The 13,014-nt window shown below is 33.4% G+C and overlaps 1 long non-coding RNA gene across 2 annotated transcripts; it reads right to left on the bottom strand.

The window, feature by feature from the left end:
• Positions 1-9,420: 9,420 nt before the first annotated feature.
• Positions 9,421-13,014, bottom strand: LOC105128679 (uncharacterized). Of its 2 annotated transcripts, XR_842922.1 has the most exons (3): positions 12,724-13,014; positions 10,757-11,476; positions 9,421-10,646 (listed from the first exon to the last, which is right to left on the bottom strand). It is a non-coding gene; the product is annotated as an uncharacterized LOC105128679 (long non-coding RNA). The 2 variants fall into 2 exon arrangements; XR_842921.1 differs by lacking the exon at positions 12,724-13,014 and having other exon boundaries at positions 10,757-12,625.

The following is a 13,014-nucleotide window of genomic DNA, read 5'->3' as shown; positions in this document are numbered from 1 at the left end:
TTTTAAAATTATTTTAAAAATATATTTATTTTATATTTTTATGTGTTTTTATCTCTTCAATCAAATTTCTTTCTCTCTTTTTATTGTTCATCTATTTTCTTATGGGACACTTAATCAAACGCAATCCTAAACATGGTTTGTTGATTTCGAATAGCTCCATCAAAATTTGGAGATCATGATCTGCGATCAACAAACAAAATCATGACCCCTACTCCAATTAATTCCTTGATGAAACAATACATTCTGAACTGTCACAGTAACAATTGGCTGTTTTAAGCTGAAGTGAAACTCAATTACTCGAGATCTTTGTAAGTTGTAGGCAACAAACATGAACCTATCTGCGCAGAGGGACATACTAGTTCCTTATCCTACTCGGGAATTATTTCTTAATAATTATTGCTGGCCTAAGTATGAGATACCCTACCAATTGCTGCAAGTGAAAGAAGCCTACTCTGTTTTCAAGAGGTTCGGTTGCAGAAACGTTCTCAATTATGAACCTTCCCTGCCCAAGAATTATAGGACACCATACTTTTTGAGAACATGTATGCTTGGAAAGTATAAACAAGAAAGCTATCACCAAATGGGGCTCTGACTTTTCATGTAATTAATCTGTACAGAGGAAGTGATTCCATTTGCTTTTTGGTAGTTCTCACTCTAATTGCTGTAGGTAATATAGATTTATCAATCAATTGTCGTTTAAAGATGCATTATTATAAACTTTATTAATATTCTGTCATCATTTCCAACCATACGTGGCCCCAAAAGGCCTGTTTTGACTCCTCATTTTTTTCCATCTAAAACTATATTTTTTTACGTATGTTTGTCTTCATGATAGATAAATTCATGGGCCATGAATCGTATGGCTGTACTTAGGAGGTGTCTCTTATTGAAGCTGAATTCTACGGTGGAACGACACAACTCACAAGGACTAGCGTCCACAGGAATGTGATGATGATCTCTAGCTAGCTAGTCTGCATTGTACTCTAACATGGGAATCGAACATGAGATACAGTGGTTTTAGGATGCTTTAACAGTGAACCGGACATGCTATCTACCAAATTGTAATGAACCGCAAAATAGAGATGCCCATTGAAAAAAGAACAAAAAAAAACATTTTGTATCCATCTTAGAGCAGCAATGGATTTTGTGTATCGACATATATTGGCTTGCCATCGTCTGCTTTAAGGATTAGCAATGACCATTTCACAATCTGCCAGCATCATAAGGCTGATTGAATGAATTGCTTAATTTGATGTCTATAGTCCCAGAAACAAGAGCTGAGAGGGTTTGTCCAGCATTTTCTTTTCTCAAACTGAGATTGTACCATGGTCACATGTAAGTAGATGCTCAGTTCCTTGTCATAAAAGGAAGTGTCGTATACCATATGATCATAGCTTCGTGCCTCTCTGAACTAATACCTCAGGCTTCTCAAACTCAACTCTCTACATCACTCAAGTTCAGTTAATGCATATATCAAAGTCTAAATCATTTTAGAGAAAACAATAAAAATTAATTTCCGAAGAATGATAGGTTAATAATTATTGCAAATTAAAGTTTAAGTGAATCAGTTACCGATCAATGAAGCTTCAACGCCGAGTTCGACAAACTATTTTTACGCAGAATTAAGTTATAGTTTACCAATATTGATCAGTACTTGATGTTCTAAGAATATTTTTTGGTTCCTTTGCACATGTATATCGTAGGTAGATGATGATCATGGGAAAATATATTCTCCCAGATCGAACTATATGCTCCGGAAGTTCAAGTATTCGAAGTAATATGCTAAATCGTCTACTTTATTTGGCAACAAAATTCAAGCTGTCGGTTGAAACAATATACAATCTTTTCTCACTTTACAAAAGCAACTTTACTTGCAGCTACCTTTGGAGGATTTCAAACCTCCTAGTCTTTTACATATTCATGGATTATTTAGTTCTTAATTAGTCATGAGCATAGTCAATTAATTCTGGAATTATATATCAGCTCTCGCTTATTGAGGAAATTGCACGATGAATTAAACTAGTGTCCCTTATGCAATTAATTAGTGACTTGCATGGTTTTCCACCGATCTTTTGTCCATTTCTCTTTTTTTTATGCTGACTATATATTACATCTTTAAGTAGTTTAGGCCAACTGTGTTAAGCTTGGGAATTAAGCTTGGAATTGTACATGCTGCATATATATACGCCATCGATCAATGGTGGAGGTTCTCCACCTCCCACCCTCCCTTTACCTTAGTGGCAAGCAAAGGACATATCCTTTACTTGAAATGAACACAAAAGGGTCAAGGTCTTGCAAGCAAGACTATCTAAGAGTGGTCAGCTCCACCATTCACGGATATCTACTTAAAATTAGGTTTTATTTTAGCTATACATGGCTGCAATATTCTACAGTTCAATTATCAACATGGAGTTATATATCAAATACATATGTGGCATGCCCTTCTTTATTATAAAAGCATTCTTGAATATTCATTTAATAAAAAGAGCATCTAGAAATTTGAGATTGGGTGAGCCAAAGAATATTAATATACAGAAATCATTTACATAAAATAAAAATTATACAATATTAAAGATTTTGGAGTAAAATATATCTTCAAGAAACCATTTTATAGAAAAAAGGTAAAATTTGGATGAAACAAAATATTATTTACTATAATAGTGTTTTGTGTTTTTTTCTCTTTTATTTGTTTAGTTTTTTTTTCAATTTTATCTTTTAATATTAGTTTGTTTTGAAAATTATATTTCCTAATTTTTTTAATTTCTTTTCTATTGAGTTATATATCTGTTTCATGGATTTAAGTTTTTTTTTTTCTCATTTCAACCTTTAACATTAAATCTGTTAAAAGGATATCATAATTATTTTTATTTTTTTATAAATTTATCTTAATTACATGATTTACGTCATAAGTTTAATATGTTGACTTGGGTTATTTTTTAGGTTATTTTGTCAAAATAATATTTATTTTACGTTATACTTCAGCTTGAATTGATTAGAGATTAATTTTTATAATGTTATATATATAAAGTTGTTATAATTTTATGATTTAAATTGTGAGTTTGATTAAGTTATCACAAAAAAAAATTATTATAAAACATTTTAATAATGTTTAAATATTTTTTTATATTAAAAAAGTAATCTGAACGGCAAACGTATTACAGTAAAATAATCTAGTTTTAAACTAAATTAATGGGTTTGAAAGGAAGATGTTGAATTTACAGAACATATTTGTGCCGGTCCCTAAAAGAAGCTGTCTCTGTTTGGGTTGACCTCGCCATCAAATTCACACCCTCCCTGTTTGGACCAGCTGAAATTACCATGTTCGAGGAAAAAAGTAGTTAAAGTTAAGTCAGTTATTCTGCCCAAAAAACATTTCTCATTCGGTTGTTAATTACCTACGTGCGAAAAGTGGATTCCAACTCTATCTCATGTGACTCATGCTAGAATTTCTTTATCATCCCTACGTATATATAAGGACCCCATGAAAGAAATAATTAATGCATGGCCAAATCAAAACCTCCATAATCTCTCTCTCTCTCTCTCTCTCTCATGTATTAAGTATTAACTGTTGAGGGGATTGCTGTCTGGTTCGATGTCATTCATGTGAAGCTTTAACATTAATGTAGTATTGAGTGATTTCGGACCAGGCTTCATTCCCCCCAACTATATTTGCTTAGCATTCGGAGGGTGTATTGAGACTTTTGTCGTCATATACTTGTGATTTTGATCAATTTGCTTCTCTGGTGAAGACAACACACCCTATTGATACATAATTCAGCTATCAGAGGTCGCAGTACTAACTGGTATGATTTCATCATTTCCGGTGTCCTTTTCATGTCTGATGTCTCCAATATAATTAACTATATATTAGACAAAACTAATTAAGTATATAGTTATAATCTTCCTTGTGTTTTGGGTAAATTTAGCTTGTATGGTTTCGGTTGAAGAGATTAACGATAAAATGAGTATATTCGCTCGCTTGCGTGCGCTATATCCAAGAACCAGGAAAGCAAGAAAGGTGCCTGTCTTGAGGTTTCCCAGATTTGGCTGTCTGAGCTTTTGTGCCGCTTTTAGTTTGATACGATCTTCAGGGATATCACCATAACTTCTCATTTGTAGCAGGTGGGTCAGATATTTACTCTTGCGGTTCAACTTTAAATAAATAAATAAAACTAGAACTACCACAACAGGGATCAGATTTACATTTGTTGCCATATATATATATATATATAGAGAGAGAGAGAGAGACAGGGAGTGAGAGACAGGGACAGAGAGAGAGAGAGAGAGAGACAGTAGCTCATTGGCTACTTTAACTTGATATTAGGAGGATTGTTAGTCAAAATAATCAAATCGTGTATATAAATTTTATCAACTAATTAGCTAAGATGAACAAGCAGTTGTAAAACCGTATGTTTTTACGTATGTTTTTCTTCATGATAGATAGATTCATGGGCCATGAATCGTTTGGCTGTACTTGGGAGGTGTCTCTTATTGAAGCTGAATTCTACGGTGGAACGACACAACTCAAAAGGACAAGCGTCCACAGGAATGTGATGATGATCTCTAGCTAGCTTGTATGCATTGTACTCCAACATGGAATCGAACATGAGATACAGTGGTTTTAGGATGCTTTAACTGTGAACTGGACATGCTATCTACCAAATTGTAATGAACCGCAAAATAGAGATGCCCATTGAAAATAGAAAACAAAAAAAAAAACATTTTGTATCCATCTTAGAGCAGCAATGGATTTTGTGTATGGACACATATTGGCTTGCCATCATCTGCTTTAAGGATCAGCAATGGCCATTTCACAATCTGCCAGCATCATAAGGCTGATTGAATGAATTCAGCTTTTGGAATAAAAGAAGAAAAAAACATGATGTGACGACAATATCAACATTTGTTAGTGTAGAAATACCACCATCTTTTGTGGGGATTCTCACGTTGAAAGTAATAAAAAAAAAATGAAAGATTCGAATCGAAGTGCTGCTTGGTGCGATGTGAAAGGGATGAAGATGGAAGATCAAAGGGGGCGTAAAAAACAAGTTCAATCGGTTGATCACCTCCACAGAATCTGGTCTGCTTATGTGTTGATCAAAATGCCCACATTTTGATGTAAATACTTTTCCATGCGTCAATATTGAAGGCCTGCTGCTTGCTTAAAATCTAGGTTAGGGTTACCAAAGAACTAAAATTTCTCTATTTACTAGTTTTTTTTTTTTTTTTTTTGCCCATTGTCAATTTAAAGCCCCTTTTCCAACAACTGTAATTATTTATATGCTTTAATTAATTCATTCAGCTTATTATAGCCTTAGAAATGCTAGCTATTTTGTTTGCTGTTTCATGTTTGTGTCTTTGGCTTTAGAAATGCTACATTTTGTTAATATTTTGCTTTTAAAAATAATATCGATATATTTATCCCTTTGTTTTTTCATCAAATACATGCATGTTTTGACATTCAAGGCCCTAGCTAAGGGGTCACTATTATAATTTTTTATGGAGATGCCATCATATAACTTACCAAGACGAGTTAAATTTGAAAATTAGAGAATTGTTTTTAAATAAAAAGGGTTGGAGAGAATTTTTATTATTATTATTATTATTTTATTGCCAAATATAAAGCAAGTATATATGAAAGAATTAAAAATTTAAGGATTGAAATTACGGGAGGTGAAAGCATTGAGTTCGCAACCTGCTTTTATTAGTAACGATACTGGCATCAATAAATAAATAAATGAATGAACAGCATGAGATGTATTTACATACTGATTTTCTATGTAATGATACGAGAAATTCAATTTTCATATGCATGTTAATTTTGAAATAATATATGGAATATTAATTTTTACTTCATGTTATTATTTGTATATACAATATTTTTGCCTTTAGAATTGTTAAAAAAAAAATGAAAATCCCTGATGATTGCATGTCCATAATAAAGGCAAAGATGGGATGATGAGTTGAGAAATTAGGGTAAAGCATTTTTTAAATGAGAGGCAAATATCGATGCAGAGAAATTTAAGAAGCGGATGCATGGATGAGATAATATTGCACCTCGATGTCTTTAGACGACCAGAACTTTTTTTATTTAAAAAAAAACAATAAAAATTGGATTTATTTACGTGATTACCATAGATTCGAATTAATTATTTCAAGAAATGTAGTGCCCATAAATTTGTGTGGATGGCAAACCAATGGAACATTTAGCTTCAAGAAATAGTTTAAAATAAAAATATTCCCATATCATCGGAAAAAAAATATATAAAAATTGAAACATATATAATAGCTTGACTTAATATCTTTAAATGTGAATTAAATTAATTTAGATCAATATCATATGAGTTGCATATTAAAAGCAAAGTTATTAAATCAAGTTTTGATTATGTAAATTCAAGATGATATTATTTGAAGTTTTAAATTTAAAAATTTGATCATTTAAACTATGAGTTAATTCATGAATTAATTAGATCAACTTCATTTTAATTTTTTTTTTAATTTAACTCGGGGAATCAAATAATAAAATCATCAGGTCAACATAACACGATAGATTTAATAGGACTCCTAAAAAGTGATCAACGTACTGCGATAAGATTCTTGTACTCTTTTTCTTGACTTGGGTGCTTACAAGAGCATCCAACAACCAACATGAAAATCCATTCAAAAGAGGGACTCTTTTTATAAGAAAAGATAAGGCTTTGGAGGGCGCAGGAGCCCCCTGTCAGAGAGCTGGACTCACCTAAATCATCCTCAATTACAATAAAATCTAACATAAAACAGGATTATCGTTCTTTATTAATAGTAGTGTCAACTCTTCTTCTTGGAAAAATTAATTTTTTTATGTTTTTTTTCGTTTTAATATATTAATTTTAAAAATAATTTAAAAACATATATTATTTTGATAAATTTTTAAATAAAAAATACTTTGAATCACAACCATATTTTCAAATTTAGCAATCATTTCACATCCATTGGAGCACCAATGTCTTTGCACCCTTATTTTATTTGAAATAATTTATGAAATTATATTTTTTTAATTTTATTTTTATTTAAATTTTTAATTTGTAAGATTTATTTCTTATTATTTTAATAAACTTGAAAAAATAAAATATTAATAAGTTATTTTTCAGCTTATTTTTCATAACATAACTAAATAGTGGAAAGTGTTTTTCAATTTATTTTTTATTATACTATCAAATATCAAAAAATAATTTATTTTTTATAAAATTTATTTTAAAAAAAAAATATTTCCCAGCAGCCTTAATATAAAATTTATTTAAAAAAAAAAATATTTCCCAGCAGCCTTAATTAATAATTATAAAAGAGTTGTCTCCACGTGATACAAAGCCTTGTATAATTTTGTCAAAAGGTGGGCAATCAGGCTAAAAACCTAAAGGGCCCATGGAATTGATTTTGTCACGTTCGTGTTGGGCATGCAACTTCGTCAGGTAAATAGAGACAAAAAGGTCCAAATCTAAGGTAATTAGGCACTAAGAGGCTATTTAGTAACATTTTTGTTAAAATATAATATTTCTCTTTCCATAAAACTTCTTTTTTTTTTCCAAATTTATACAGACTTTGAAACATACATTCTAAAGGTTTTCAATACAAGCTTTTCAAATTAAAAAAAATGAATAATACATTCCTTTTCTTTCATATAAAAGCACTTTTTAAATTAGCAATGTAGGATATTAAAATTATTTTTTACATATTTTTCCATACTTAGTTATTGTAATAAATTTAATTTTTTTTTAATTTGAATGAAATAAAAGTAATATTCTACAATCTAAAATGATTATTATAAATTATTGTAATCGTGATGCATTTTTTTTCTTTTTTCAGTGAAAAACCCATCTTAGTTTTCCAACAAATGAGCAAGTTTTCCAAATTCTCAGAGAAAAGAAAAAAGAAAAGCTCTTTTTTTATCAACGAACACACCATAAAGGTTAGCAGTCATCTACAAACGAAAATTGACATTTTATGAGGAAAAGGAAAGACGAGAAATCCCTTGCCGTCTCGGTACAACAGTGAGAGAGAGGAACGTGGAAGGGGACGAGTCTTAATAATCCTCTTATGAACTTTAACTGTAAATCTTGTGATCTAATTCCGTCGGCTTAAAATTCGAAGCCATGTTCCAAAAGCTTATGAGTCCTGTATGCAGGCATTTGATTATTATCTGGAGAGCTTTAGTTTCTGAAATGACAAGAAAAGTCTATAAATGATATGGGTACAAAATTCATTGGACGGAGAGGGGGAAATGGAGGGAGGGACATGGATCCATATAGGCAGCTAGGCAAAGCAGGTTAGGGCAAGATTCTTTTGAAGATTTTGCCTATCCCTTTTCGTTGCCAAATTCCATCCCATCAGAAGTGAAAGAAGACTGTTATCTTTTGATGTAAGCTCATAAATCTAACATGTGTGAACACCATCTTCTCCTTTTCGTTGTCCTTCTCTTTTGGATTGGAATAGATTCCAAATTTCACTTCATTGCTCTTCCCCTGGTTGTTGCTGTCCAAACCAAACAGGGAAAACTGAATAATTTTCAAACAGTTTCCCTTCTTGTAGCATGGGTTATGCTGCGCTAAAGTCGTACTCAAATAAATATCATTAAAGTAATTCGGTGGTTGTTTTTTTTTTAAAAAACGAGTTCTTGAATTCGAGCCTTGAGTATATTATCGTTTATGTTATCATTGAAAGAGTTTTACTTTTTAATAAACCGACTGAACTTAACCGGATAAATCAAAATTCAGTGAGCTTTTAGATACTGAATTAAAAAAATAATAATAATAATTCTGAACCGCATCCAAAAAACTGTGGTTCCGTAGGAATGGTGGTGCGTAATTTAAAAAAAAAAAAAAGTTGAAGAGGGGAACACCATCAAGCATCAACTTTAGCTTTCCTTGTAGCCAATTTGATCACACCGCTCCTTCTAACTGTCCCATTTGATGTATGGGGAGCTGACATCAAAAAAGATTAGGGAAAGACCCTAAGATCCAGGCGGTCGATTTTCTGCACACGATTCAAGAATTCCAGGAAAAAACTCTTCATGCAAATCTAAGAATTCAAAGACGTGCTCGTAAACTAAATCCAGGAGATACTGCCTTGAAACCACGCAAATACCTTAAACTATATGGGGTTTTGATGAACATAATGTGAGTGACATGTAGGTGTGTTCTTCTCCTCTTTTACTGTTCCCTGTTAACTCCTCCACTAAAGGAAAAATCAATTGATGTTCCAATAACTTTTAGAAAACTTCATCCAGATTCTCATTAAGTGAGTATGTCAGAGCCAACGCCCTCTAACAGTAAAATCTAAAATAAACCTCTCGGCATGCAGAAATCACTGTCTTACAGAACTGTAATGTGCGACTTTCGTAACTACCTAGAATAAGTTAAAAAAAAAAATGCAAGCAATTCGCAATAATCCAACTACCAGTAGATCCACTTAATAATGTCAGGTGATTAAGATACATGTTTCAAATGGGAAGAACATAAATGATAAATCATGTCTCTTTTTACTCCTTGCTGTTTTCAGAGCGCTTTGTCTGAATGCTCCAAAAATTCTCAAAATGCCACGCCTTTTCACTTGTTCCGGCCCATGCTGATCCAGATCTGACTAACCTGCGATGCTCTGAAATAAGCTCTAAGCATTGCTTATCCAAACAACTTCTATCGGGTTACAATTACATATTTTGATTTTTGAGAACCTCACCAGGACTCCAACCAGTCATGCGACTTCTCTCAGATATTGGATCAATCAGCATAGCTATTTCCTATTCTCTAGAGATTTACCGTTGATCAATTTCTTTTTTAACTGCTGCCATAAAAAGGTCTGCAGACTAATGTTTACAATAGAGTTTCTCCTGTCCCATCCAAACCATCAGTTGCTTTAGTCTAGTACTTGTGCATGAGGGCTCTACAATATGCACCTCTGTCTTAAATAAGCCTGGTTACATGATTGAATTTGACAATTGCACTTAACACCAGGCTCTCATATTTCCTCAATTACAATTATAGATGTAAATATTTGCAACTATGAGAGAGATGCATGCACAAGTCTCACTTGATTAGATATGATAGCATCCAAAGGCAGTTCTTATATCCTCTACAAAAACACTGCTCAACAGAATTCACAATCATCTGGTTCTCCCTGTGAAGTTGCATTTTCTCATCCAGCTTTCCAATATGGTTAAACTTTCAAGTTTCAAATATATTATGCTCCATGGATAGAGAGATTACGACTTCCAAAACATATTTTCACTTGCAGTTTTACTTGAACCGAATTACCAAAATTGATGACATTTAAGACATGGTGATTCACTGCCTTTCTTGTGAATTTCTATCAATTTTGAATTGGATATCTAAACTATCAACAAGCGAGTGGCCAAACATAAGTTCCAGAGATCAGATTCAATGAAAAAACAGTTATAAATAGATTTGTATGCCATGGTTATTAAAAGAGCATATCCAACAACAGTTCTGAAAATTAATTTAGGGTAGGTTGGCAATATATTCCACAAAGACGATACAAAGGACATGCATGCCTGTACACAAAAAGATACAGTGGTTGGCAATATATTCAAGACGTACTTGATGTCACAGATCTTAAGAGATACAGTGGTTGTTAGCATCCCCTCACGTCTGTTCCTGTTGTCAAGCAATAATTTTCAGTAAGGTGGTAAAAGAAATGATTTTCAGTAGCATTATCAGGTTATTACAATTCACAAGTGATTATCATTTGAAGGTCTGTGACCTACCTCAAACTAGCAGGATATTTGCTCCATCAACGACCATACCCATGCTACAACTTCTGTTATGAATAAACATATAGATTCAAGGAATCCAGTTGTAGTCAATGATGTAAATCAGAACCTGATGCCACACCTCAACAGTTCAAACTACCCTCTGATGAACTTCAACAGATTTACCCCATCATTAAAGCTGTCACTAATAACTTCAATCGAATGGAAGGACAACAGCAGGCCATAGTTCTGTGCACCTTCTGGTTGAAAGTTGAGCTCTGGGAAAGTTCTGATAAAGTTTTCTTCAGCCAAATCACACAAATGACTGGCATTCATCGTGCCAACTTTTCTGTTCGCTCTTGAGTAGGAAATTCAGGAAGCAGTTTTATGTCTTCATGGTAGTTTTCATCATGGTAGTTTTCATCCTTCGAGATTAATTCTATCACTATCAAGACAGCGGATACATCAGGTGACAGTTTTCTTGCTTTCATCGAATTAAGAAATTCGACTACCTTTTGTGTCTCATTATTTTGTAAAAAACTAAGCATGGGTGTGTTAAATGTGACCAAATTTGGAGCACAACCTTTGTCCTCCATTTCCAATAACAGATCATTTGCCTTTTCCATTTGGCTTCTTTACAACATCCATGTATCATGATAGAATATGCCACAACAGTTGGCTTTAAACCTTCATTAGACATTCTGTAGAATAGGTCCCAAGCAGTTTCAAGCTTCCCTGTTTTGCACAAGCCATCAATAAGGAAGTTAAAGATTCAACACTCAATTCAAACTTACAATTTTATAAACTGTGAAACAAGTCCTGCCTCTGAAACACAATTGTTCTTGCAAGGCACATCAAGATAAACATTATATTTCGTCAAATTAGGTTCCAGGTCATGAAGTTACATCTCAACAAACAGCTTCGAGTATTTCAAACCTTACCTGCCTGGAAAGAGCCACCCGGGTAAATATTGTATATAGTAATTGTTGGTCTAGTCCCTTTATCAAGCATTTCCCTGTAAAGGCGCATAGCTTGATCTACCTTCTGATTTTTGCAATACCCATTAATCAAAGCATTATGGCCAACAACATTATGTTTACAACCTTTATTCACCATAGACACAGAGCTCCCTCCCATCATCAATCATACCGGACAATCAGTATCCATCTATCAAAGTGGAATAAGTAAAACCATCAGGTTCTATACCTCTCTAAGCCATGAGCTCAAACAATTCACTTGACTCTTTCATCTTCCAAGACCGGCAAAGCATATCTACCAGCAAATTGAATGTTACCAGATAAGGCCGCATGCCTTGATCCATAATCCATCATCTCAAAACCTTTAGCCTCCTCCCACTCATCCATGGAGCACAAACCATGCATTAGGGGGCTATACACAACCACATCAGGACAAATACCTCTACCCTTCATTTCCAGAAAAAGCTCTTTCGCCTTCTCCACCAACCCATCCTTACAAAGACCATCAATAATACTTCCATAACAAACCAAATTAGGCTTGCAATAAATACCAAATTTACCATTTCCACTAAGCATTTCTTGATGAAACTTCACAGCGACACTTATTCCCAGTTCGACACAGCCCATTAATCAGAATACCATAAGTAACCGCATTTGGCCAACAACCAAACAAACCCATTTTCTTAAACAATCCGACAACCTAACCAGTTTTATCCTCCAAAAATAAACCCTTAATCATAGAACTAAAAGTCGCAGTATTTGGCATGAAACCTCAACTTAAAATCCTCCCAAAAACCACAAGACTGTCACAGACCCTCTTCACATTACAAAAAAACATTAAGCAAAATATTCAAAATGATAAAATCCATCAACAACCCAGCCGATTCTTTCTTTTACACAATAAAATAACATCAAAGTAAAGCTTGAATGATGCAACTGGAGAGGTGGGGTCCATGTTAATCATGTGATCAAAGAAGTGAGTTGCTTCATTGAGAGAGGAATTACCTGACTTGCAGTTTCTCTTGAGGAATTCTTGAAGTGGCGTTTGGTTTTGAGCGTTAAAGTTCGTGACTTCTGGGAAAGTTTTGGAGTTTGAAGTGAGCTCTTAGTTTGAAGTTTGGGATTTGAAGAAGTGGGTTTTTGTGGGTTACTGAAGAAGGGGGAGGAGATTTTGCCTATAGAAGAAGCAGTTGTTCTTGATGATAATACATGAGCAACAGAAGAATGAGAAGAGGAGTTAGGAAGAACCCTTGGGAGGGGTTTTTGTTTGTTTTACTGGAGAATGTAGAGCCGGGA

Source organism: Populus euphratica, unplaced genomic scaffold (assembly GCF_000495115.2).
Source record: "Populus euphratica unplaced genomic scaffold, PopEup_1.0 scaffold11.1, whole genome shotgun sequence".
In the NCBI taxonomy this organism is placed as follows: Eukaryota; Viridiplantae; Streptophyta; class Magnoliopsida; order Malpighiales; family Salicaceae; genus Populus; species Populus euphratica.
The sequence above is the reverse complement of the archived record's forward strand: the minus strand, read 5'-3'. Positions and strand labels throughout refer to the sequence as shown.